General features: G+C 43.9%; 1 protein-coding gene across 1 annotated transcript in view; it reads left to right on the top strand.

Moving 5' to 3' along the window:
- FOXO3 (forkhead box O3) overlaps positions 1-27,409 on the top strand; it is an 86,315-nt gene that overhangs the window by 45,880 nt on the left and 13,026 nt on the right. The gene's annotated exons all lie outside the window — the stretch shown is intronic.

Genomic DNA, 27,409 nt, shown 5'->3' with positions numbered 1-27,409 from the left:
AATCTGTATTTCTCAAGTGAAGTACTGAGAACAAACAGGTAATCAGAACAGTTTTATTTTCACTTTATTTTTTTCATTTATGAAACCCATGTGTTTAGATGATGAAAGCATTCACCTTGCACAAGAAATCATGCAGCAAACAAAAAGGGAGCTTTGTTTTCACTACTTGACTTGAGAAATATGGTGCTTATGGCCTATTTGGAGTGTGTTTTTAAGAACAGAGAGGAGAGTGATTTTGACTGACATGAAATAATTTCATAATTGACATGAAAAAATTTGACTGCCATGGAATACCCCCTACCTTGTGATGCTTTCCTGTCAGTCTGCATACTACACAGCAAGAGTTGTACTCACCATGGCACACCTTCTCACTCAAAATGGTTTGAATCCCAACTTCCAAAGCAGGCCCTTACTACTTTTAAAGGTGCTAAATTACATTTTTGATTTCACATAATGAAAACACTCAAGACTGTAATGGATTACAGGTGATTCCGTCTGCACTTCTTGTGCAGCCTGTGGGCTGGTTTGTGCAGGAAGGCATCCCTCACTAAAGCACTTGTCATCTTCATGTTCTGCGTCAACCTTCTCCTTTAACGCAGGACATTCATATGTCAGGACATGTTAAATACAAGACTTTCTAGCTCCTTATGGGAGCAGCCTCACTTTAGTGAGAGCTGTTCGTTAGAGTTAGTTAGGTGTAAATTTTAGGCAGGATGTGAATTTTAAGCAGGATATCCAGGCAGAAAAGCTGATGTTGATGGTCACTGGGGAGAAAATTCCAGAGACAGTGTTTCAAAGATGCATGGACTCTCAAGAACTGGGAATTGAAAACTACTTTTTACTCCATCTCATGGGCTAAAAGCCCAGTAAAGTGCACTTCTCCCCTTTGCAACATGCTCTTCTGAGAAGTCACAAGTGATGAGGAGGCTTTTGGAAAGGCAGTGGGTTTCTTGCACAGGTAGCAGCTCCTAGCTGGTTCCTTTCCAGAGGCTGCTGTTACAGATTTTTAATGCTTTATTCCATGCTCTTCCTTCCGATGTTCATCACAGTACTGAAAAACCTAAAAACACTTACAGCCTTTAATTATGTGATAAAAACCATGTCCAATTTAAAGCCTGCTCTTTTACCAGAGAGGGTGACCTCAGGATGGCATTCTCATGAAGAAACAGGACTTCACACTTGCTGTTGATGGCCTGCCCTCCTTCTCTGTTCTTTACTGTATTCTTTTCATTTCTCTGGTGATTGTAATTGCACTAAATACATTTGAAAATGCAGGAGTGACCTATTTTGTGCACATTTCAGCTGATTCTGCAGTTGCCTGTAGGGTTTCCTAGCAATGTTCTTCAGCTGCTCCTTGGCTTACAAAAGCCTGGTAAGTTAGGCATGGCCAGCACAACATACTTGAGGCAAGGATAGTTCCAGGTAACGGAGGAGGATGAGCCATGCAGGCGTGAATTTGTTGGACTGAGTGTTATAAGGCAAGCTGGAGGTCTGTGGAACAGATTGGCATGACTAGAATAGATGTCATTAAACATGCTAAACTGTTGGAGGATCTTTGTACAAGTTTGTTAATATCCAGTGACATGGCCAAACACTGTGCCCCTGTAGGCTCAGCAGTTAATGTATGGTACCTCTGGCGTCTGCAGTAGCTACTGAACTGTAAAAAAAATAGATGAGCTGGGACCCATTACCATAAACACTGTCTGCAGCACTAACCCTGGTAACAGATTGTTCTGTGCCTCATTAAAAAGGAGATAGCACTGTCAGAGGAGTCAGGGCTTCATTTTGCCATGTTTGCTACATAATCAGTTAATTTTGCTTAATAGTGCATTGCGTCGCAGATGTGCAAAAGGGCAGAGCCGCTTCCTTTTCTGCATAAAACCTCCACTCCGGTGCAGCTGCAATTTTTACAGAATGTGTTACAGCCAGCAGGCTGACCTTAGTCACTGTCCCTGCCTTACCCTGTCATGGGCTCTCCCAGCAGCCCTCTGGAAAAGTGGCATGCTTGTACAAGTTCAAGGTACAAGTTCCTCAGATGAGAAGTTAGATGCAGGTGTGTGTGAAAGTGGTCATTCAATGTCTGCTGTGCTTGTGCTCTTTTTTTTTTTTTATCTTTTATTAGGCACTGTCAAGGACTTCCATATATTTCATTGGAAAGTGCTTAGTGCCTGTCTTTCATCTAAGCATTAGTTAGAATGTGAAAGTTCGCATTACTGATTTCCAACGAGATGAATCCAAATATGCCTATCTTAATGTGGATCTTTACATTTTACTTTCCTTTGGGTGCAGCTTTTGGGAAGATAATTAACAAGTCAAATACATTAAGACAAAATATGTGGAGAAGCCAAGTTTAGCCCCCTGTTTAGGGAGAGATTATTAAACATTACAATTCAAGGTTTTAGAAGATCAGTGTATTACACAGTAATATGGCATATCCAGCAATTAGTGCTAATCGTATACTGCTGAAACTTGTAGTGAAACTGGGTACGTGTAAATGGTTTTCTTCAGATGAAAACTAATGTGTTCAAATAAGCGAGTATATTCTGCACTCACATATCCCAGTCTGAGAATATTACAAGGATATAAATGTAACTGAGTTTATAAACTCTGTAGTGTGGTGGGAACATCTTGATTAAAAAAAAAAAACCTGCAAAAAGTAATACTAGATGTCTGAAGGACCCTTGCTTAGAAGAATATGTAGACATGTAATTAAATTCATCTGCCTTCAGAAAAGCAGGCAAGCACGTACTTAAATCTAAATGAGCTTAAGTTGTGTTTACTTCAAGAAATACTTAAGTATGTTTGTAGTTAGCCATCCACATAAAAGATTTTCCCCAATAAAGACTTGCATGCACACAAAAGGAGAAAGGTGTTTCAAAACCTAGGTATGATTATAGGTGTAAGCAATGGGTTTGATTTTAGAAGAACCCGAAGGAAGTAAGTGATGAATCTAATTGAAATTCTCTGAGTCTGCCTTGGGTCCCCCTGAAAGCCGTGGCCTCTTTTAAATGCTAACAACTGAGGGAGGTGCTTGCCCTTACAAACCGATTCCACATTAGCACACCCAACACCTTGCTGGATGTTTCTCCCCAGATGCTCAGTGTGAGAATGGAGCCTTCTGCATATGATTTCTCCCGTATTGCCAAATGCCGCGTTGCTTTGAATATTTTTGAACTGAAAACCCACATCAAAATGCCAGTGTGTTTACAAACTTCACCACGTATCACCTAGGGAGATTTGCAGGAGATAAAGGGTGGGGGATGATGGTTCAGTTGCAGTGCTATGAAGTGAGAGCAGAAGAGCCTTTTGGAAGCTAGCCAGGTCCAGGTGGGAACTTTAATTCATAGGTGCCTGACTTGGCTTCCTACCTTACTCCAGGCATCCACATAGGAAGATTAGATCTAAATTTTGAATTGCACTCTTTCACTGCTTTTGAAAGATGAACCAAAACTTTTTAAAAAAATCCTTGGATCTTGCAGTGCTTGGTTCATTTCATCTAAAGCCATGGCTATAACTTCCCAAGGGGTGCTCTCATGCTCACTGAGGCACAGGGCAGAGCCCAGAGAGGTGTGAAGAAGAATAAAAAAGAGATAAGAGAACTCTGGGAACCCTGTTTGGAGCAGTGCTGCCCAACATGAGCCTGCACTTGCATCGTGGTGGTGAAGCTGTGTGTAGGCAGGCAGCTCTCTAGGCAGAGGGGCTGCTAAAGGTTGAAAATGATACACTAGGAGAAAATGAGGGGTATTTTCATGCTAGGCTGGTTACCCACTCATGCAACCACTTAAGCATCACCAGAAAATCTGGGGGGACAGTCCAGGGGCAGGCCTGGACAGCAGGTCTGTGTTTCACAGCTTTAGCTATGGCAATACCATGCTGCAGATGCATTGGGACATGAAGGTAAATGCCTTTAAAGAAAAGGAGGAAGGTTTGGGGGTGACTGGGTAGTCTTAAGGACAGTAGGCTGGAAGTCTTGGTGCACTGTGCCTGGCAAGGCCAGTCCTGGTGTTTGTCCTGTGTGGCCCAGGGGGTCCATGGCCATGGGCAGGCAGTGGTGCATGCTACTTCCAAATTGCAGGTTGCTCAAATCAAATGGGACTTGCATAATGGGGCCTACAGGATCTCTGGGATGCCATTTTATTTTATTTTATTTTATTTTATTTTATTTTATTTTCTATTAAAAATGACTGGCAGCAGTATGCCCTTCTGAAGCTGGCATACTTCTCCATTAGCTCTTCCACTTGCATGTGGACACATACAGTGAAACTTGTGCAGCAGCCTGTCACATGCAATTTGTATTCTTTGTTTGAGAAGCAGCCTATAGACAAAACTAGTTTGCTTCTCCCTTTTGTGGCATTAAGCTGTTACTGAGGGGATTTCAGAGGCGTGGATGGGTTAGGCACCTGATCTCTGTTGACTTGAGTAGGAATCAAGGCATGTGCTACTGCCTCTGGTGACTGAAAATCTCCCCACAGGTTTTAGCTCACTGAAAGCTTCATTTTGTTTAGAAAAGGTTGAATAAGTCTTAAAATAAGGAATGCATGCTCTTTTGGGGTGAAGGCTGTGTCTTGTTAGAGCTCTTAGGACTGTACCTATTTTTTAATTTCTAATTTTTTTAATAGCTGCTTGTTTTCTGAGATGCAACTTTGGCTTTCCCGGTGCTGACAGGGAGATTCATGGTTGAGATCGCAGTCAGTGCTGGGCAGCTGTTTCTGCACCCACTGCCTGGGGTGCTGGGGTGGGAACAGTAGGTTCTGCCCTCTTTGCTGCCACAGAACACCTTCAAAGTTAATCTGCTTTTAGGCTTGTTTGCACTCCCTTCTTGAACAATGTATGCTGTGTGCGTTGTTTGTTTTTCAGGCTTTTAGTCAAGCAGAAAGGCAACTTTTTGCACTTTCTTTGTGCCAAAAGCGATGGCAGTATTTTCCCTATGTTTGTAATTGGATTCAGTAATGAGCTTAACTGTTTAGTAACTGCTGTAAAATAAGCTCAGGGAAAGAGTTTAAAAATTACTGTAGTTTAGGCATGAACTGAAAGATACTTCTGCCTTTCAGGGAGGTGGACAGGTATGCTGTAGGAAAGGGCAGCATGAAGGTTCTTTCACCGGGGTTGCTAATGACAGGGCACAATAGCCTCGCTGCTGCCTTATTAGCTCAGCATTACAAACATGTTTCGTGGAGTCTCCATCAATAGCATTACCAGCTTTCAATATGTAGCAGGAGTAGCAAGGTCACCATTAAGGCCTTGACTCACGGAGCTGTGGGGCAAAGCTCAAACCTTCTCCAGGCCAGGCAGACAGCTGTGCCATGCCAGTGGAGAGGCTCACCCTGGAGCAAAGGCAGGCAGCGTTGGTCCCACAGCCCTGAGGGCTGTCGGGGATAGACAGCTTCGCCTTGTGGGTAAGGCAGGAGACATAGCCTGATCCTGTGGGTGGGGATTAGAGCCAGAGGCTGACAAAGAAGCTGGATGCGTTTATATCTTGGCCATGCACCTTGCTAGATGGTGGCACCCTTTTGGGAAGTGCTGGTGAGCCTCCCATCCTGACAGTCCTGGGCTACATTTGTGGGATGCTGTCTGCCCCCTCCAGGCTGGCTTTTCTTGCCCTCTGCACACAGCTGATGCTGCTGGACCAGGGTCTTCCCTCAGCCTGTTCTCTTTTGGAAGCACTGGCACAGCCTTTCCCTTCCATCTTGCTAGACAGACAAGTTTCAGCATCCCCCTTCTCCTGCTGCAGCAGCCTGTGGAGTGAGCCCTTCGGGTACCAGCAGGGTGGTGGGTGCACAGCCTGAGCCCCAGCCCCTCGGGCAGCCCTCTGACACAGTGTGAGCACGGTCAGGTGACTGTTGTGGCTTGAGTGCTTGCTCACATCCCCTTGGGTCTGGGCTCTAATCCTGGCTTGAAATTTTATATTGACAGAGTTAATTCCTGACTGCTTCAGACTGCAGAAACTGGTCTCTGATAAGGCTGTGTTTAATAAGGATATTCGTGGTAAAGAGCTTTGTTGGCTAGACAGAGCTTTACCTTGCTGAGCTCTGCTCGGGCAGACGAGAAAGAGAAGGTTCCCTCCCAGTGTGCTCCCTTCTTGAAGCCCGGTAGTGTAGTGGAGTAGGAGGCACGGAGGGGTGGAGGGTGATACCTCTTTCTTCCCCACCAAAAAATAGCCACAAAATATCTTTACACAGTTGGCTGCAAGCAGCACATGGAGCCAGAGTAAATGTACTGCTGCAGTAAGCCTAAACTCTTAAGTAAATGCCAAAAATAAAGCACCCTGCCTTACTTTTTCCACCTTACATAGCAGTTTCCAACCACATCAAGTGAAAAGTCTAGGTGGGTGTATAGTGTTTATCATCACTGAGTAATACACATTGCATTAGCTGGGACGTTTGTTTTGTTCCTGACTACTGATTTTAAAATAGTTTTAGTGAGGGCAGGAAGATTGTTTAAGTTTATATTACCACCTAAGAGATAGGAGTGTGTTCCTGATTTGGGGAAGAGAGCTGGGAATGTAAGGAATACTTTTTAAATTTTTTTTTCCTTCCAGCTTCCACTACAACTGTAAGTGGGTTGAAAGGCAGACTGTGGAAGTGCAGTATCCAGCAGTACAGGCTCACTTTCTGTAAGGTCGAGTCAGAGTGCTTTCTTTGCCTGTATTCATCTGCAGCAACTGCATCCTCCAGTATTTGAAAGTTGTTTACATAGGTGGTAGCAAAATTTTATGTCCAGAGCAAGGAAAAAATGTAAACAGTTTCACATCCAAAACTATACTGTTACTGGTACATGGCAAGAGATGGATTGAAGAGGTCCATGAAAGTAAGGTGAGAGGCAAAGTTCAAGTCTACCCTTTCTTTACAGCCTCTGAAAGTCAGAAATATACCAAACACAGACCCAGAGGATATGTAAGAGCTAGCATAAGGGGAATGCTGCTGCATCTGGAAATGTTGGACAAAGAAGACCTTGTTACCTTGCGGTGCCTTAGCCTTTGATGCATTCATTTCAGTCACAGGATGTTCAAGTTTAGCCAGGAGTTGGCAGCCAGATGGACCACGAGGCAGTTCACACAGTGACTCAGTCTAGGCGAGCATGAAGAGTCATTCACGTAAAGGTAACCTATTACAGTATTTCATAGAACTTTTTTTCCCTGGCTTTTCATGTTTTTGTGGTAGTGCTTGGGTTTTTGTTCATGGTAGTTTTCCAGCTGATCACTGCTTCCTGCCTTCTCTCTACCTGGTCATGGCTCTGCCTCAATGGAACGGAGATTGAGGGCTTTTGTTTCCCTGATCCAATGCCTGGCTGTTGTTGGTGGCCAGGCGGTCTTGCCTTATCCAGGAGCTGTCAGGCAAAAGTCTGGTCAGTGTAAAAATTGTGACCGCAACCCTGTTTTCCCTCCCACCTCCCCACTCCTTTGCTGTCCGTGTTGGCATCATGGACACAAGAAGCACCTGTGATGTGTGATTTAAGGCACTCGTCCTGCTGCTCATTGCTTGGTGCAATCCTGTTTCTGCAGTCAGACAAACTCTTTAGGAACAACTGTTTCACTTGACCTTTCTTTCTAGAAAGCTGTGGTCTTGAGGCTGTATCACATGGTGGTGATGGTGTTTTTTTCCTAAATGAGGAAGGTAGGAAAAGCACTGTATTTACTTAAGCCAGCTTTTCTCAAGAGGAAGCTGAACAGGAAGGTTTCTTCTCTGAGTCAGAGTAGACAGATTTCTCCTTTGGATTGAGATTTATCAGTTTCATATCTTGTCATTTGATGCCTGCTTTGGAAGCACCAGAGTGAGGAGCTAGTGATCTTTTTTAGAAGTAAAAGAAATTTTAAAAATGAAGGATTAAATAGTTTATTCTCTGAGGCTGAAATTACAGGTATTAAGTGCTTTGTCTGTTTTGTTGTTAGAGAAACTTTTATGGTTTGTTACAAGTCATTTATTTGAGAAGGGCAAGAAGAAAATCTGTAGCCCCTTTTTGTTGGTAGAGATGAACTATCATGTTGTTGCTACTGCTAGTTCCTTTTCCCATACCTTTCTGCCTGCCTTCCCTCTCATTTGGGGCATAAATGTTTGCCTCCAGTCACCTTAACAGAAACACTGTGGTCTTGAGATAAATTTCTGCTTTTTCATATGCTATTATTATAATTTGATTTATTTCTCTGAGTATGCAAAAATGAGAACAGCTTGCACAGAGCTTGTAATCCTAGTAATCGAAAGGGAGAAACTCAAGGAAAAAATATCTTCAGGAAGAGAGAAGAGGAGATCATTATGGTCCACCTCAGATGCTTCTGTGCCTCACAGGAGCAGCAGGGCAGTTTTGATCCTGGGGGCTCTAAAAGAAGCCTCAGGTATCAGGGTGCCTCAGGAGCCTCAACTCCCAGCTTGGACATCCTGGATGCCTAAAGGTGGACAGTGGGGCTTGTCCCTCTCTTCCTTGCCCTCTATTCCCAACATGGTGTGCATCTCCAGCTGGGGATGGAGAGGGTGTATGCTCCAGTACTGGGATGGTTACTTCAGGGACTTGTGCATTTGGTTTAGTATCAAAGTAGTTTTAAGAACAACCAGGCAGGCGAGACAGCAGCTGCTGGTAAAATAACTTTGGGAAGGTGCCTCGGGAGGGGTTATGATACAGTGCTGAAGCTATTAACTGCAAAGATCCTACCTCCTCAGCTTCAGGTTCTTTTAGGAGGAGGAACAGATGTTAAGGAGGAACAGATCAAAGGAACTACAAAGAGTTAAAACAACTCTTCAGGCAGAAGGTAGACAGTTGTTTGAGAGTCACTCACCAGGATCAGACACCTGCCTGTAAGTTTGCAGGAATCTCAGCTTCTCAGCAGCTCCTGGAACATGTATTGGCTTGGGACCGAGCTAGGAGAGACAAGTATCCTCTTTCAAGCCAATTTTAGAAAACATTACACAGCCTACCTTCTGTTAGTAGTAAACCATATTTTGATTTGAGAAGGCTGTTTCATGGGGCCACTGGCACCAGAGGCCAATGGGACTTGAAGTCCATGAGTGCTGCTCCTCGGATCTCTGGACACCAAACCTCAGTGGGCACTTTTGGAGAGGGAGAAAGGATGCAGCCCTGCTGGGGAAGCGTGTCTGTTGCAGCTTAATGATCTGTTATACACTGACCATTTTTCTTCACTGAAAGGTTGGTCAGGCTGCCCAGGAAAGTGGTGGAATCACCACCCCTGGAAGTGTTAAAAAAACTTGTGGATGTGGCACTTTGGGACATAGTTTAGTGGTGAACACAGGCTGGGTTTGGGTTAGTGGTTGGACTTGATGATCCTAGGTCTTTTCCAGACTTAAGGATTCTGTGATTCTATGACCCCTGCATACCCCCGGGAAAGCAGTAAATCCTTGCTGGCCCTTGAGGAGGAGGGTACAATGAGACTTGGGCAGGTAAGGTCAGGTACCTCCCAGCCTTCCAGCAGCAGTGCTGCATCTTTTGTCCAAGGCAGCTGTGGCCACAGGTACCTGCGCAGCCTTCAGCTTAAGGCATGTAGCCCCAGGAAGCTTGAGATTTTGCAGTCTCCTTTTGAGTCTCTCCTGCCTTCTCTGAGGGTTTTAAAAACCTACTTTTCCAGTGAACAGGAGCCTCAGTCTTTCCCCTTGTGCTTCCTCTCCTATCCCACTCCAGAAAAAAGAGTTGCTTGGCCTCGCTAGCAGACAGTCTCTCATAAATCTTTGTGGGCCAGATGGTTCATAATTTATTGTCCACTTTACCCCACCAAATATTTTAACATTACTGTTAAAATGCTGTTACTTGCTGGTCTGATTTTGCTATCCATTTTCCCATTCTTACCCAAATATTTATCCAAGGCTTTTCACATATACAAAAATCCTCAATTTAGATGCATCGGTTTTGAAGAAGTCCATATCCTCTGCCTTGGGTATGGTTTGTGTCTCTAGACTTCGACTTCTCCTTAATAGAAATCTGTGTTGCAGAGGAATCTGTGGCTATTGGATTGCCTCTTGCCTCTGCTCTCTTACTTGAAGCAACAGCCTCTGAATTGAGGAGGTTTAAATCGTGTCCTTTCCTGTATCTCTCCTGCCACATGTCATTTCTTGCATGTGAAGTTGTTTATTTGGTTAAATGATGGCAGTCTCTGGCTTTTGCTATCTATGCAGGTGCATATGGTCCTGCTGATAGAGTTGTGTGTGTCTGCCCCAGATTTGTGGGTGACAGTGGCATGTGCAGAAAGAAATGGGTGGAGTTGGCCGCACTGTACGGCATGCAAGGCTCTGCAAAATCCCTATCTGTGGGAATTGCTAGTCAGCTCTTATCAGTCACGTCCCGATGCAGTGAGTTGTAGAAATCAAATTAGCAGACAAGTCAATTGCTTACGTCAGTCAGAAGTTTTGCAGTGGGGATGATGTGATAGCCCAGGGCCCCTCACTGGGTAGCCTTCCTGGGTTTGATTATGAGGGCTCTAACAGAATGAAAACCTGACAGTGCAGTTTCATTTCTGTTCTGCTTTTTGCTTTTCCTTCTTTCTTGCTCAAAACACTTTTTCTCCCTGTCATTTGGGGCAGGCAGAGCAGATACTCTGTCCTTGCTATAAAAGTAGAGAAAGCTCTGCCCCGTTATTTTATAAAGTAAGTTGTTGTGGCATACCACATGGTTCCTCACATCACTTAGTAGTTCATTAGTCTGTCACTGTAGAAGCATACTAAATGACAAGCTAAAAACCAGAAGGCAGTACAACAGTCCATTAAAATTTATATAGGATATCAAATATTCAAGGTAAGGCATGTAAAAAGAAGCTGTTTGCTGTAAATACTAATATCTGTAGTTGCATAAACATAATGAAGTGCTGCGCACCACCAAGCAGTGGACTGGTGCTGACAATGCCACAACTGCCTGGGAATCCCTGTAGTTATTTATTTCTAGAGAGCTGCTACCACTTCAGGGAATGGTCTCCTTCAGAAGCTCCAGCCTGTCATGTTAGCCTCTTCTCCTAACCAAATGCCATGGCTAACTTGAAATTGGAGGCAAGATCAATTACTTTCAAGCTCTCAGTGTCGTGGAGTAAAGAGACATGATGTTATTCATTTCTTGTGTCCAGGGCAAAAGCAGTGGACCTCAGCTTAACATTTTGGAAAGCATTTATTATTTTTTTTTATTCCTGTACTGCTTCCTCTGGAGTATTAACATCATATGTCATGATATCCTCTAGTAATTCATAATTTGCTTTGAAACTGCAAATGCTGCTATCAGCAAAGTGGGACTGAACTTCCGAAGCACAGGCAACAGGCAAGCTTTTAGGTTTTAATTGCAGGACTTCTGAGTAAAAGCATCAGAGCACTCATCAGGTCTTTCAACAACAAATCCCAAATCCAGTTTCAGCTTCATCCCACCTTTTGGAAGTATATCTAGCCTTAAATGCAAAAACTGAAGGCAATGAAGAATCCACCCCGCCTTCTAGTGTGTTTTTCAGAAGGTTAATTACCTTCATTGCTAATATGTACATGTTATTCCTGCTGTGGTTTTGGGTTCCAAATACTTGGGCCTTGTTAAGGCTTTGTCTGCTATTAATATATTCCCCAGCCTCCTCTACCCAAATCTGTAATAAATTAGTTTTCAAGGCTTTTGTCTGTAGCGATTCTAAAAATAATTTCTTATTGGAATCCAGTTGAATCCAAGGGAAGCGAGGTGATAATCAAATGATGTCACCCTCACGTCTTGCACTGCATCTCACTGCCTGCCAAAACTAGCAACTGTTGCTATGTACCCAGGGGAAGGTGATACTCCCAGCCTTTTCTTGGTGCTGGAAAGCTCTCCTTTCCAGTGCTTTTCAGGCCTTTGGGAGCTGCTGACGTCTGTTCCAGGCTTTTCATTTTACCCTTATGTGTGGGATAGTCATGGAGAAACATGGATTGTGTCCTGTAGGATGCTTGGAATTTTTCCTGTTCCTGAAGAAAACCATTTCTGTAAACCATACAGATACTAGTATTTACAGCAGATGTGGAGGGGTGATGTGATATAGCCTGTTAAGAGCCTGTATTGCAGTGGGGTGGAAACCTTCCTTCCAGCATTTGTGGCAATGTCTGAAAATCCATCTAACAGGACAATGGCATGACACTGTGACATTTCCCAGACAGTTTATTTCTTTTTCTCAGTAACAACCCTGAAAACTTGGCTCATGGTGGGGCTCATCCCCCAGCTTTTCTCAGGGTACTTCCCAAAGTTAAAAATACCCCACCAGAGGAGCAGAGCTCATTGTCATTTGACACATGGGAGTCCAGGAGTTCGTCAATAGCAACCCGAATTCTGTTGTCAGCAGTAGGAAGGTGATGTAGCAGGTTTCTTCTCTCTCTGGTAAGGATCAGCGTGACCTGGAGGATTCAATATGTAGCAGATAACATTCAGCATATTACAGGGACTGGTTGTCAACAAGACTAGAGTGGTGGATTTTTTTTCCCTTGCTCTCCTAGCAAAATATGCTGTTGGAGTGTCCCAGATCTGCTGTTGATAAGACTTCTTACTGGCAGTGTGTGCTCAAGAAAAGGGGGGGTGCTCCTCCTGATGAGTGTGTGGTGACTATTAATACTTGCAGAATTTTGGCTTTGGTGATGTTACCTCCTTCCCATTGGTGCTACTCCTCTACGAGGCAGAGTCCCTGGTTTGCCAGGACCTCTCCAACACACCCAGTGTCACACTGACCTGGTCCTCTTTTGGTCCCTGTCTGGGACTGAGCAGACAGGCCTGGCCTTACTCCTCTCTACTGGCCTTGTGGTTTGTGTGGAGTCACAAAATGTTGTGCCCTCTTCTGGCTCTGCCAGCTGGCCCCTTCCCCAGCAGAAGGGGAGCTGTAGATGTGAGGCTTCTCCATGCCTGCCTGTGTCCCCAGATGGCTTCCATGCACCTGGGACTCAGGGTGGAAACCTGGGAGTGAAACAAGTCAAATGTTCATAAGGCTCCATCCAGTTAGTGCCAGAGTGTCTAGGCAGTCACTCCCTGCCCTGTCTGCATTTAAAAGGGATTGCTTACAGTTTTTGTCTTCATTTTGCTATAGCTGTTATCTAAGCAAGCTAAGTTGTTATCTATGCAAGCTCTGTCTTTGTGGTTTTGGGCAGCAGCAGGAGGCTGAATCTCAGGCAGCCTGAGATACATTCCTGGACTTCACTTTTTATTTCAAACATGCATGGCTGCAAATAGTATTGTACTGAGTTCCAGCAATGTCCTAATTCCGTGGAGGGAGTGGGGGACAGAGAGGGGCACAGCAGAAGAAAGCACTCTGTGTTCACTGGCTGATGCACTAGAATGATGGGGTAGAGTGAAGCACCGAGGCATTTTGTGGCTTTACAATTCCCAGGGACACTTTCCCAAGCATGTACACTGTCCCAGTATACAGCAGCAATCCAGAGCTAATTGACATGTAAGTGCCACAGGGGAGTAAAGTTATTTGAAGTTATTAAAGTTATTTTGTCTTCCACCAAGTGAAAAAAACCAAAGTTATCTAGGTGAAAAAACAAGAGGAGGAAAAAAACCAGCAGTCTACCAAACTGTGACTCGTTCAAACTAGCTTGTGAAAGTATCTTGAGGTCAGCTATCCTGAAAGCCTTTGAAATTTGAAGACTATGGACTCTAGTCTCTTGGCACTCTGCCGGTTCCTTCTCCTCCTAGCAGATTCTGCCTAACAGTTGTCCTTTTTTTCCACTTTTAAATACCCTGAATCACTGAGCTTGCTCGTTTTCTTCATTCAGGTCTAAGGCCTTAAGGACTGTGTTGGAGTAATGAAGAGGACAGCATGTACTGGATGTTGGAGCCAAGGGAGGGGGGGTGTGGGCAGAGGGAAGAGATGACCCTGCTTTCAGGCTTTGGTCCTAATCCTGCAAACTTTTTCTCATGTGAAGAGTTCTACAGAGGTCAGCCAGACATTTTGCATGAGCAGCGACTTATTTGCTATTTGGCATCATGCTCGAATTATGCTTAAAGTAGTCATAAAAACATGGCCAGAGTTTGTGATAAGGCGTGGATGGGGTGCTTTAAGCCAACTCAACAGGGAGTATGCTGAAGACATGCATGGGATTAATTAAATAGAAATTTTGCTTGTTTGGCAAGCGTGGCTGGGTTTGGCTAAACTCTAGGACTCAGAGAAAGTGTCTCCCTAAAAAAAATATATAAATGCAGCACCACCAGTGTCCAACACGCGCTCCCTGGCATTGCTCTCAAGGAGGAAGGTTAGTCCAAGCACACATCATCTTGCCAGGAATTATCTGCCCAGGTGGCCCAGTTCTCTGCATGCCAGGATCTTGTGCACTCCCGTGTTTGGCTATCAGATCAGGAGGCAGCATTCCGAACCACCCCATGATCATGTTGCATTTGTGATTACATTGTTGGCTCATGCAGTGGGAACCATTTGTTGGGGCCTGAAGGCTCAAAGCAGCTCCCCTGGTGCAGCCCTGAGCCAGGGCTATTGCTGACAAACATGACCTTGTGAAAACAAATGAAAATTTCACCCTGTTGTGCCTTTATAACTTATGACTACATATAAAGTCTCCTACTACAGAAGGCCTTGTTAGGTAGCTGCAGTTGATTTTGTGGAGAATCAGCTTCAGTCCTTACTTTTCTGCTGGATGGATATTTTCTAGTGGATGCATATATTTCTCAGATACTTCACTAAAATGAAACTTACTAAAATGCAACTTGTGACGTGGGTTCCAAAGTGCCCAACACTTCTGCAGTGTTGGAAAGAAGATGCGCCTCTGTACGTATAGCTTTAAGGTTTCTTGCCATCCTGACTTTAATTGCTTTTGACACACTCATTTGAGGTCAGTGGGGCGGGGAGGGGACATAGCTCTTCAGTGTGAATTAAACAAGAGGAACCCAAGTGCTGCCTGCTCCAGCTCGTGCAGGCAGAGTGCCAGGGGGGCAACAGTTGAGGAAGATGGCAGCTGCTGCAGATGCAGGAAAAGACAAGTACCCAGCTGCTCTCTCCTGCTGCCTTCCCCCAGTGTTGACAGCATAGCTGTTTGTCCTGCCAAATCCTTGTGTGGCTATCACAACCTGTCTTCCCAAAGCCCCAGAGTATGGTGAAAGGCCAGGCTGCCTCCCAGCCTCTTCCTCCTTATTTATGTGTCACAGGAGGAAAAAACCTAGATGGAGAGAGGCTGTTCAGGGTCATCCTGTTGTAGTTATGATGATGGCAACAATTCACAGCTGAAGCATTTGATTTGTTAACCTTATAAAAAGATGCCATTAAATACTGTATTTAGCTCCTCAGGGGAAGTAGCCTAGTTTCTTTTTCATTTTCCTTTTCTCATCCCTGTTTTAGCATTAGTGACTCAGCTGTCACTCTCCAGCTCAAGGGCTGCTGGTGTTATAGCTGTGATTGGACGGCACCAAAAATCCATTTCTGCTGAAAATAATTAATATGGTGCATTTTCACCTCAAAAAGAGCCTGTTACAAAACTGTGAGAAGGTTTTCATTAACTTTTGCAAGCTTTGAAACTTGCCTGTGAACAAAATTGGAAATTTCTGTATGACTCCTCCTGTTTATCCTTGTCAACAAGGCAAAGGCTGGTGCACATCTACCATACACATTGAGGGCATTCCTGTTCAAGCACACAAAGTAGTTCACATGCATTTAGATGCATGCAAAAACAGCCTTTGCAGGTGAGAATCTCACTTTGCAACAGGCACATGAGCAGATCCTTGTGAACAGAATTAGTTTCCACTAGCTCTGAAAAAAGACAAACTGGAGACAAGTGGAGACAAACTGGAGACAAGTGTTCCATCTCGTTGCTTTTTCATTCCCCTTTTTCTAACTTTAACTGTGAAGTAGCCTGGTTAATTTCTTTTTTTCTAGATATCCCATCTCCTCTAAACTTCATTCGTGGTGAGGTGGGGGGGAGAAGAAGAAGGAGATAAAGAGCACTAAGCTAGTTAGCAAATTTTATATTTTGCATATCATCTCATATTGCAAAAGTATTACTAGACCTGTTACAATGTATGTACATCTCAGAGTGCTTGGTGTAGTGGGTCCTTTCCCTTTCCGAAGGAGGGAAAATATCCCCATAAGTATTTGCCAGTGCTTACTCTTTTTGCCCTCCTCTATTCAACTGCAGCTTGAAGGTGCTTGTTTCTTGTGTACTTTTGTTATGGAAATGGTACCTGGCATACTTAGGAGGCCTTGCATTCTTGAGCTATGAATGCTGCAAACAGTGTCATAAGAAAAAGATGATGTACAAAGGCATCATCATTGTTGACACTGTCATTTAAAAATTACCCTGTGTCTTGAACATGTAGGTGTTGAAAAAGGGCTTACTTCAAGCAGTGTAGTTCCACTAATACAACTCAACTCAGTTTTTTTTCCCTAAAAACTGGATGTGGCCTGTGTCCTCCCAACCCGTGTGTGATCTGGCATAGTTTCTTTAAGAAGCAGAAAGTCATCTGAGAGCGAATGTATCTGGAGGAATTGTAGGGCCATCTCAGGGTCCATAAAGCTACTGCAACCCCAAAACGCATAGATTTTCATTCAGCAAGTCAAAACTCAAAATTTTCCAGAGTATAGGATGGTGTCTGAACTTGCCTCAAGGCCTGTGCTGAAGGGCAGGGTAGGCAAGGCTGGTTTGTGCTAGCAAATGAAACCAAAACAAGTCGGTCGATTTTATTTTCTGTAGCATCTTTATTGAGTTAGTGCTTCTTTGTCTGCCTGTTGAGGCTGTAAACTTTCAGATGCAAGTGTCCTCTACTGGTGCAGTCCTTCCCACAGTTGGAGCTCAACCACACTGCATCCTGCAGGGTAGATAATTCTTTTCATAGTGCCTGGTGGCGACTCTTGCTGTTGACACAGTCAAGGTCTTAAAACCCATTGTGCTGTGAATCCACAGCTGTCTCTGAAAAAGGCATGAGCAGCACAAGGACCCCATCATGGCCTGAGTGTTGGCCTCAGGAGGGATTGCTCATGTGTTCAGGTTCAAATCCAGAACATGAAAAGGCTCCTCTACTCATCATTGTGCTATTCAGACTCTGGTGTCGGGGTGGGGCATGAACAAAGCATCAAGTGCTGAAGTATTTTGACACAGTCTAGCTTTAGGCTCAACATTCAGCACTTGTGATTGTGATTGTATTGATGACAGTGGTCTTAGTTTCTCAAATCAGGTAAACAGCTTTAGAAAAGAAAAAAAAAAAAGATGACTCTCATACTTGTGCATTTACCTGGATTGTGAGGTTTCCTGGATGGTGCTGCTGCCAGTGGCATGTGAAACAGGAATGTCCTGCTTGCTGTAGCTGATTCATTGGCATTGTAATAGGTGTCATATTCCCTTTTGTCAGCTCGTTGGGTATATTTTGCCCCTGCAGTAAACAGAAAATAAATTTTAAAAAATCCAGTAGAACCAGTAACATGCAAGTCGTCTGAGTGAGGTGAGGTTCAATGAAAACTGAAACAGTTCATAAGTGGGGTTAGGTGAGGCCGGGATGAATGCGGAGAGGTAGAGGGAGAGTTTGGTTTGAGTGCAGATGAGCTCTCTGGAGCTGCCATGCCCTGGGAAGCACCTGGGAGTGACCATCCCAAAACCTTTCTGCCAGAGGATGAGAACCACCTCCCCCAGTAGAGAGGGTCAGGCACTCTCAGGAGAGATCAGGAAGACAGGCTGGTGGGCTTGTTTGTTGGCAGTGCTTATTTCTCTCCATGGCTGCCAAGAGTGGCTGGTGTCACTGGCTCTGACATCAGGATCTGACATGGAGCTGCCCAGATTTTAAGCCTGCAGAAAACTTTATTCTGTAGGGAGGAAAAAAGAATCAGATGCTGTCAACTTGGAGATTACATCCAGGACATCACAGCATGGAAACTAAAACCACGTGCCTTGGTGGTGAATTTCTGGGCAGACCGGGTGCCCTGATGCAGTGCATCAGTGGAAGTCAGATCAAAGAATGGGTTGGGGAAAGACTTCTGAAGTAAACTCACCTTGCTACTGTTCATGTAAAAATGGTTTGGAGATAGATACTTTTGTCCACCCATGTCATTTGGCACGGCATGAGCTTTGTTTGTGTATACAGAGAGCAAGTCTGTATGGTTCTTCAAATATACTCCTAAGTGCAGTGTTTAATATATGTTCCCCAATGCAGAGTGAAAATGTAGGGATCTGTGTAGCCAAGAGGCTGGGGGGACCTGTGTGTTATTCTCAGGACAAAAGCAGAATGCACATCAGAATACATCAAAAGGAAAACCGATCACTTTCTACTTTCAAAAGGCATTAATATTTTACAGCTGCCATTCCGTTTTGAAGAGTGCTCAGGTATTTATTGGTAGCTATCCAGTCCAAAGTCGTGAAGGAGGAGATACCTGTTTTTCAAGTTGTTCTGTTCACTTATCCCTCGTCTCCTAATTCACACCCTGTCCACACCAGTGCTGCAGTATCTGGGTGAATATCTGGAGTTTCAGTTGCATGTTCCCACACCAGCTGCCCTTTCTAATGCTCCCAAGGGGTTTTTGCCTGTAAAAGTCAGCATGTCAGACCCACTCAGAGCCACACTTAGGTGTGTCTGCAGCTTCCCCCAGAGCTCAGATCTGTGAAACAGGATCATTCCCTTTGCCACCTCAGCTGCCAACTGAAGTGCATCATGTTATAAAATGCTGTGTTTTTTTTTAAATCAGATAGTATCTTCTGGTTCAATAATAAAATAATTATGTGCTTAAAATAGCACAGGAGAGGGGTCCTGTTTCAGATTAGTCTGCATAGCAGAGCTGCTGGGGGCTGGTTTGGAAGTTGCTTGTAGGCTTTCCCACAAGAAGGTCTCGGGTGCCTGCTCTGGCTTTTGAAGGGCTCGCTCAGGCCTGATCAAACTCGGTCAGGCAACAGCGTATCAGATCTATTCCTCTCGTCCGTCACATGTTTGCTGTAACTGTCACCAGATTCGCAATTTAGTGCGCGCAGCTCGACACTTCCAATTAATCCAGGCCGGGTGTTTAACAATCTGTCATTTCAGAGCTAGCACTTTGCAGAGCCGCGTGCAGGGCAGCCTTGAGCTTGGGTTCCAGGAGCCCTGGAACGCTGTCTTCATGCACATGGATTTTACTCGTCCCCTGCCACTGTGTGGTGGGAGTTACTGCTCGTTTAGTTGAATTTCATAGGCTTAGGAAGTGTTAAAAAAATCAACACGACTGCAAGATATTTCGAAAAATAAAGATTTTATAATAGGTGATTCAGCAGTGAGAGGCTTTTGTGATCTTCCATGGGAAGCTACTATTTTTAGTGAATTATTATAAGCAGTAGCATCACTCACATTTATTTATAAAGGCATGAAAGAACGCCCATATGTGTTTCTAAATAGTCAATGTATAGTAACAGCCATATGCTGAGAATGAGCAAAAATAGAATTGAGCACTCTGGCTTCCACAATGCTGCGTGAGAGTTGTGCTGGGATCTTTGCATCTAAGAAACGGAAAACAGAGGCTTTTTTTTTTCTTTTCCTAGTTCTTCTTTCTAGCAATACCCAAAGCTTTCATGGTGAAAGTCTGCCTTGCAGTAAAATTGCATTGTTTTCATTGAGGTCTAACTGGGTGGCCAGTAGGATTTGGGAGGACTCTTCCAGTAGCTTCAGCAGCTGGTCGAATGGGGCTGTGCTGACAGGAGTAGCTATTTTTGTGGGAGTTCCTGTTCTGTACAGTCTTCAGGTTGATTATTCGTGTGTGCCCGCCCTACCTCTGGGGCTCTGGGGTGTGGAGGAGAAATGCAGCGATGCAGTGCTGAAGGAGCTCCACAAATAAAGCATGGTGTTATTTCCAGAGTTCCTACAGTGGAAACACTTTAAATGCTGGGGCTTGCGTTTGAGAAACAATAGGAAAAAAGAAAGGTGTTATCTGCTGGTGATACCACTCCTGAACAGATATTACAACTGTTTTGATCTGGCTCTGCAAAGACCCGGATGTGTGACCATTGCAGCTTTTTTGTATGCAACTCCTTGGATTTAAGTTCGGTAAGGGGAAACATCTCCCATTTTCTTGCTGACTCTATTCATGTTCCAGTCAAGCCTGTGATGAGGTACCTTGGGATTTCACCTTACAAGAGCAATGCCTCAAAGTAAATTCTTCCTCCTTTTATTTAAATCAACTGTGTTCTTGAGTTTTGGGCAGCCGCGATACGAAGCGAATGGAAGGGAGTGAAAAAGGTGCCTCTTGACAAGTTGCCCTAGCAACCTCTCAATGACAGTGCCTGCCTCCTGATTCCCAAGTTCTATTCTAATGTAGAAAAGCATTGCCATAGCATGCAGAGGTTAACACTTTGTTTTTTGGGGGACTTCCTGTAGCAAAGGGTGCTGAGGTACCTGGCTCCTGACACTGGAAGGGGTTGTTGGAGAGCCTGACCTTGTTCTTGCTCTGCAGCTGCATTAAAGTATCAGCATTTGCCTTGCACTCTGCTTCCCGTCTCCCAACACCCAGTGTAGACGACAACTGGCATGCTCTACTCACAGCAAAACAAATGTTATTTATTAGAGTCCTCATGTGGCCAGAGCATGTCTGACTGTAAAATAACTGGAGATTTTTCTGCTAACTGGAAGCATGGTGCTCTGAGGCAATTTCCAGGCAGTGTATATTTGCAGCTAAGTTTTATTTACGTCAGCGTAGCAATTTGCAATATCACTGTTTGCAAAGCACGAGGCAGTGGTTGTTTTAACTAGATTTTTTTTTTTTTTTTTTTTTTTTTTTTTTAGGAGAAGCTTCCAAGTCATGACTCAATTCCCATAGCTTCATGCTTTGAGACACTTTCCTTTTCAAAGAGGAGGGCATAAACCCCCTTGGCAGGCAGGTCACTCACCACCTGCCCTTGTGGCCAGTCCAGCTGTGGAAGTGTGGTGTGCGTGTTGGGAAGGGTTTGTTTTCCCACACGTGGGATGGAGGCAGATCCATGTACTGCTCTCCTATCTGAGCCAGCACATTTCAGAGGATAAATCTTTGCTGGACTTACTGTTCTCCCAAAGAGCTTAAACCCCTCAAGGCTCTACTCTTCTGGGGCGGGGGATGATGAGTAGAGGTGCAGGCAGAGCTAATTACAGCGGAGGCCTCTTCTAGCTGTTTCCCTACCACCAAGGTCAGCAAACCCTTTTGAAGAGGGGATGAGGAGGGGAAACCACAGAGCCACCTTTCAGATGCTGAGCTGACTTTCCTAAATCTGTGGGATTTTTTTTTTGCCTTTTCCTGCAGGATGGCATGCTTGGTTAGGGATGAGCCTGTGTCATCCCACATATCCAGGAGCATGAGGATGGTGGGCTTTGCCAGCTGGATGTGAAGGGGTATGGCCTGTGGGACCCTGGTGTGCTCTTGCTGCCTGCTTCTGCTGAACACCTGGTGGGATTTTTGGGACCTGCCTTGGGATTGTGAAGATGATACCAAACATCAAGCATCAAACTCACTTTGGGTGTCAGGAAAGATTTCTTTTTCTGTGTGTAATTTTCTTAATGCTTCTTTTGTCCCAGCAGCTTTAGGGAAAATATAACAATCTGGAACACATTAATATTTGTTTTAATATAGAAAAAGAGGTATATTAGGACAAGGTGGCTGGATTGATATTGTGGGAGAGCTGCTCTATGTTTTAGTTCTTGGTTTTTCTGTACCTGCAGAGCACCCTCACTACTTTATTAAATTACATACATTTTCTGGTTTTCAAAAACTCATGGGAAAGAGAAGGAAATTCTGAAACCCCTTTGGATTTGGGATTTCAAAGTTCTTTGAGAAGAGTAGCACTGCAGGCTTATGGAGCTAGGCAAAAAGGGATGGCACAGAACCAATAGATTGGTACTTCCTAAAGACCAACTTGCCTAGGCTTGCAAATCCCTTTCACCAGGAATTCCTCCATACATGCACACAATTGGAAACTTTAATTATTTATAAGTTTGAAGCCACTGCATCTGTTTTCTTGTTTAGTTGCAACTGAATCTCCTTGGGGACTTTAAAGCAAACGCAATGTAAAACATGTGAAATGTAAAATGTGCTTGTCCTGCTTTGCTCTGCACTGGTGCAGTGTCACCCTTAGTCTTGTGTGCAGTTTTGGGCACCAAGGTATGAAAAAGACATTGAGCCATTGAAGAGTGTCCAAAGGAGGGCCACATGGGTGGTGAAGGGCCTTGAGGAGAAGCCATGTGAGGAGCAGCTGAGGTCACTTGGTCTGTTCAGCCTGGAGGAGACTGAAGGGAGACCTCATTCTCATGAGCGTTAGAGGACAAGTGAGTACTGATCTGTTCTCTGTGGTGACCAGTGACAGAACCCAAGAGAACAGCATGAAGCTGAGTCAGGAGAAGATTAGGTTTGAAATCAGGAAAATGTGCAGGGTGGTTGGGCTCCCCAGCACCACTTGTCTGAGTTCAAGAAGTGTTTGAACAATGCTCTCAGGCATATGGTGTGACTCTTGGCATGTTCTGTGCAGGGCTGGGCATTGGATTTGATGGTTCTGATGTGTCCCTTCCAACTCAGCATTTTCTGTGATTCTGATTCTATGAAAACTGGTAGTTGAAGCAAGTTTTTAGTTATGTTGTGAGAAGGCTCAGACACTGGTCTGGACTGGTGGGCAAAATGTGTTGAATTATTCACAGACCCCAGTTTCATCAACAACTGAATACAAAAAAAAGTAGTTTTATTTTGCTTATCTTAAAGAAATCATTTCTGATGGAACCTGTCTCTAGGTGTATTCATCCCAAACAAGATCTGTGTGACAAAATTTTGAACAAGATGACGTAAGCTGAAAATTGAAATTCAAGTGAGCAAGCAGAGCCATGGAAAAGCTGGACTTCCTCTGGTCAGCTGAAAGCTGATAAGATGGAGTTATTTTCATGGCTTCTTTTCAGTGGTATTTTATCTGATGCCTTTTTCTACTGCATGGCTACCAGACAACTTCATCTGGTGAAGTTAAAACATTATATATGTTAATACAGTATAAAATAAAGTGTAATTCTCCCAAGTGAGCATTAGCGGCATTTATGGGTCTGCAGATAGTGTTTGTTTTTCTCCCACCATGTCCTGATATCACACTTGTTAAACAACTGCTTTTGATTTGTAGCCCTAACTTTACAGTTTAGGAGCTCATGTCTGAAATAGCAAATTTGCCACTTACTGCAAAACACTGAAAGAAAAACAGACCAGTGTGTAACTTGGACTCTCCGCCACCAGCTGCACCTCATCTTGCTAATCTTTAGGCTTTTTTTTAAAATAAAAAAAAAAAAGGCAGGGGCTTCTAAGAGTTAAGTTACACAACTCTCATTTTATTTTTAAAGCGAGTGGATTCCTTGTTGCGTTGTTGAGGATGATAAATTGATACCACATGTTGCTTCCAGACAAAAAAGACTCTGTACTGCAGTGGAAGCACTTGCAGCTGGTGTCTGAGTTAGTGGACAGACTCCACAAGGTAAACACGGCTGGGAAGAGGCTGAAACGGGCACAGGGAGGGGGAATTTTCTCAGTTTTAAAGGCTGAAGCATTTGCTGCTGTTGCCTGACTGAGTCTTAGTGTTGAAATAACATGCAATTCCAGGCTCCTTGGGAGACTCATTCAGTTGTTTGTATCAGATGAGGGATACAGCACTTTGGAAATGTTTGAGTGTCTTCTCTGTCAGCTTGCCCATTTGCAGTCTTATCAAAATATTGTGAGAGACTCGTGTAATTAGGACATGGTAGCTGATCTCTGGGGTTTTTCTTGTGAGCAAAACGTAGCCAGATCCGTCAAGGAGTATTAGCCGAATAAAACATGGTGCAGTGGATCAACATCTGTTGAAGTTCAGAGCATGGCCCTGAGTTTGGAGAGGCTGTTTTAAGCCCTTGTGTGGCTGCCCTGACTACTCTGGGCACCCAGCTTGCCTCTTCTCCTGGTGCCATCAGCCTAAGCCAAGGTAGGGCAGCAGCACTGCTTGCCTGTGGCACTGCACCACCCTGTGCTCACAGCAGTTCTGCCCAGTCTCATGTGTTCCTCTGCCCTGAGTCTCCCTTGTGTCTAGGCACAGTCCCTCTTCCCTGCAAGACCACTCTCAAAGGGAACTTCAACCCAGCTGGTCTGGCCTCAGGGCAGTGCAGGATGCTCTAGATGTTATCTGCAGGAACCTCAGTCTTCTGTCTTTCAGTAGAGCACACGACATTCTTCAAGTCCAGTATAAATAGTAACACTAATAAAGGGAGGAGCTCATCATATTTCTTTTTTGCTCTGCTCGAGTACAGTCCATATGTTGTACCCATTGGTGGTATCTGAGCTGTCTGCAGCCTGGCTAGCATCTAGCCCATCTACATATGGTCTCCAGGACAGATGATGGAAGTTCCTTTATAGATCTTCTAAAGTTTCTCATTGCATTTTGGCATGGAAAAACGTGTTAAGTTTCCATCATCAAGGCCTAATTCATCTCCCACATAAGTTAAAGACAAATCCCCATTAATTTCATCAGCAGTGGATTCAAATGATAAACTGTATTTTCTTTGCTTCCCCACCTCCTCTGTGGTTTGTTGCATGATCATGTATTAATAATGCACATGGTTGTGAGGAACGATTGTCCCCATATACTCCCCTATTTTTTAAGCAGATGGGAGTATTTTTTGACAACTCCAAAAACAGGTAGAAAATACAGTTATTTCCATCCAGATTGCAGCCTGGTAGCATGGTGCAACAGCCTTTACTGACGTGAGTTGTCAGTCCTGGTGGCTTCTGTAGCAAAACTTGCACGAGAAAGGATAATAGGATCCAGCCCTAATTTGATTTGGCAGAGCATCCAACAGAAGGAGAAACTAAAAAACTCAGATACTCTTGCTGAAGAGGTTAGTGGGGGAAGGTATGTAAAAGAAGTGGGTTTTAAGGCCATGTTTGAACAGAGGGTGGAGATGGGGTACACAAAAATAAATTAGCCCATAATTATGCTTAAGAAAATCTTCCTGCAGAAGAAAAGCAAAGAAAAACAGAAGCAGGATTATAAGTGGCATAGTACTTAATGTAAAGGAAAACAAACTGCTTGGATTTTTTATAACCACCAATTTTCAATGCAGAAGGATTATTACATTCTTTTATTATTTGTGTAAAACCGACACTGAGCAAAAAGACATAATAAGAAGAAAATTACACATGTGCACATACATATCCACACATGCAGGAGTCCTCATCCTGAAAGGTGCCTCAGTCACAGTTTTACCATTTAGGATTTTTTGTGGTTTTAGGCCAAATAGTTTCATACTACGGATACCACCAGCAGAAATAAGCCCTTTTATAAGAATACTATAGGCTGGAAACTGTTAGCTGCTGGCACTTTGGCTGAGTGTTTTTATATCTGAAGCTGTGCATGGCACACTGCATACGCCACCTTGGGTGTTTCTACTGTGTGTTTTCTAAGATTTATTTTTCATTAGCAAGAGTCACAATGGCATTTATTCTTACACTCAACATTTTTAGGTGGGCAACAGCATGGTTTGTATAGCTTGGCCTGGCCAAGGCCTGGCCTGGGTCTTTGCATGGAGAAATCCCCATGCAGATGTTCTCACAAGTGGTTGTCCATGGAAGTTACAGGGAATGAGGGTGAGAGCTACCTGCAGAGATGCAGTACAAGCTTCAATATCAACAAAGGTTATTAAAAAAAAAATCAGTTCTCCAGCCAGTTTTACAGGGAGAAACCTGAGGAAGTAAGGAGTGGTGCCTAGTTACTAGAAGTCAGACTGTTGCCAGACTCAAAATATGGTTAAAATGTCATCAGTTAAACAATAAAAAGCTTTTTCCCTCCTTAGAGTGAAGAATTATTATGGTGCAACTCAATCCACCATATTTTGATAGCATGATAGTTCCTCAGAGAAGGACACGTTCGTAGCTGAGGCAGTGACTCAAACTTCTCTTGAGCATGTCAGCAAAGTCTGATCTGCTGCTTTGTGTAAATTGTTTAAAACATAACAGTTGCTGTTTTGAAGCGTGGTCCGTATGATTTCTCTTTTCATTAAGTGATAATCACAACCACGTCTGCTGTCTGCGTGCGAGAACTTCAGGCATGTTTTCCATTTCACAATCTGACAAAAACCACTATGCTCAACAGTGGAGAAAAAAAGGCGTTTTATACGGAAAAGAGTTGTTTAAAAAAAAAAGCTGGTCTGTACTTCTTTATATGTATCTCCAGTTTACTTATGTCAAGCATCCATTTATCCTAAGGATGCAAATGTTGAGGAGCTTGTGAATGATTTGTTGATTGATTCATTCTTCGCCCATTTAAATCTGGAGTTTCTTCAGTGTTTTTTGTAAATGAAGGACACTTGTTGTGAATGGTTTGATTGTGTTACGGTCTTGTTGACTTTGTGTTTTTAAAAGATGTTGATAGGACAAATGTGGTTTTATCCTTTTCATAGATATACCTGGTAATTGACAAAATGTAAGAAAAAAGAACTCTGCAGGTCTTTAAACTTGAAGGAATAGCACAATGGGCTTTTCAAAGAGATATGGGATAGCTCCAGGAATCTTTTGGCTTCCACATGGGAAAAAAATGCTGGTTTACCAAACCTGGAAGCATTCACACTAACAAAACTATTTGCTTTTCCTTTCTTTGATCCATATTTGAAGCCCAAAGATCAGCAGGATGAGTGGAGTGGGATTTTTATCTCAGTTATTTTGGTTCAAATCTGGTGCTGTTTCTCTGGGGTTACCGTGGACTGGTGTTCTCAGGCTCTTTCTGCTTCTGAGGTGATGATCATCAGTTTGAGCCAACGTGGTTTTTGGGCAGCTCAGTGTTGCTGACTAGTGCAAGCAGGTAGGATGCAAGAGCAGACTGTGTGCAGGGTCCCCTGAGAGCACTGCATTTCGTGGCATCCTGTTCAGCACAGAGTATGCAGCTGTGTACAGGAGCTTTCTGCAGCTCAGCATCCAGCAGCTTACAGGGACAGGGATATCGTTGCATACTGTGTCACATCATGTTTTGAAAACTGTGAGGATACTATAGCGAGGGGACAGCTGGCCAGCTACTGCCGTACGGGCGTAATTCTGGTGCCTCTAATCAAGAGAGAAAGTACAGCTTAGTCATGCACAGAGTGCCTGTGGGAGAGGAGCAACACCACTTGCATTTTTCTTGAGAATTATTATAACAAATATACAGCACACGTGCCCATGAAGAATTAAAAAGACATTTGCAGAGGCTGCGATGAGTGTGACTACCCCTCCAGCCAGATTTTTGCTGTGCCTTTGCAATTTTTATTTCAAGGAACTGATGGCAAGATTACTGATAGTATAGAGGTTTGTCCTGAGTCAAAAGTAACAGAGAAACATCTAGCTCCTTCCTAGCAGGAATATCACACTCCTTTTCTTATGATGCAACTTTTAGAGGTGTAGAGATGGGCATGAGGAGCGCACAGCTAGCACAAGCTCGGGGCTTGCTTTACAGCAGCACACTGGCATGCCACCGTCACACTCCAGCCCTCCCATATCCAGCACTAGAGAAATCCATAGAGATGTCCGGGAAGGTCCTATGATTTTATTCACGTT

This window comes from Lichenostomus cassidix, chromosome 3 (genome assembly GCF_008360975.1).
Source record: "Lichenostomus cassidix isolate B80296 chromosome 3, HeHo_3.0, whole genome shotgun sequence".
Lineage (NCBI taxonomy): Eukaryota > Metazoa > Chordata > Aves > Passeriformes > Meliphagidae > Lichenostomus > Lichenostomus cassidix.
This window is presented reverse-complemented; position numbering and strand designations above follow the sequence as displayed.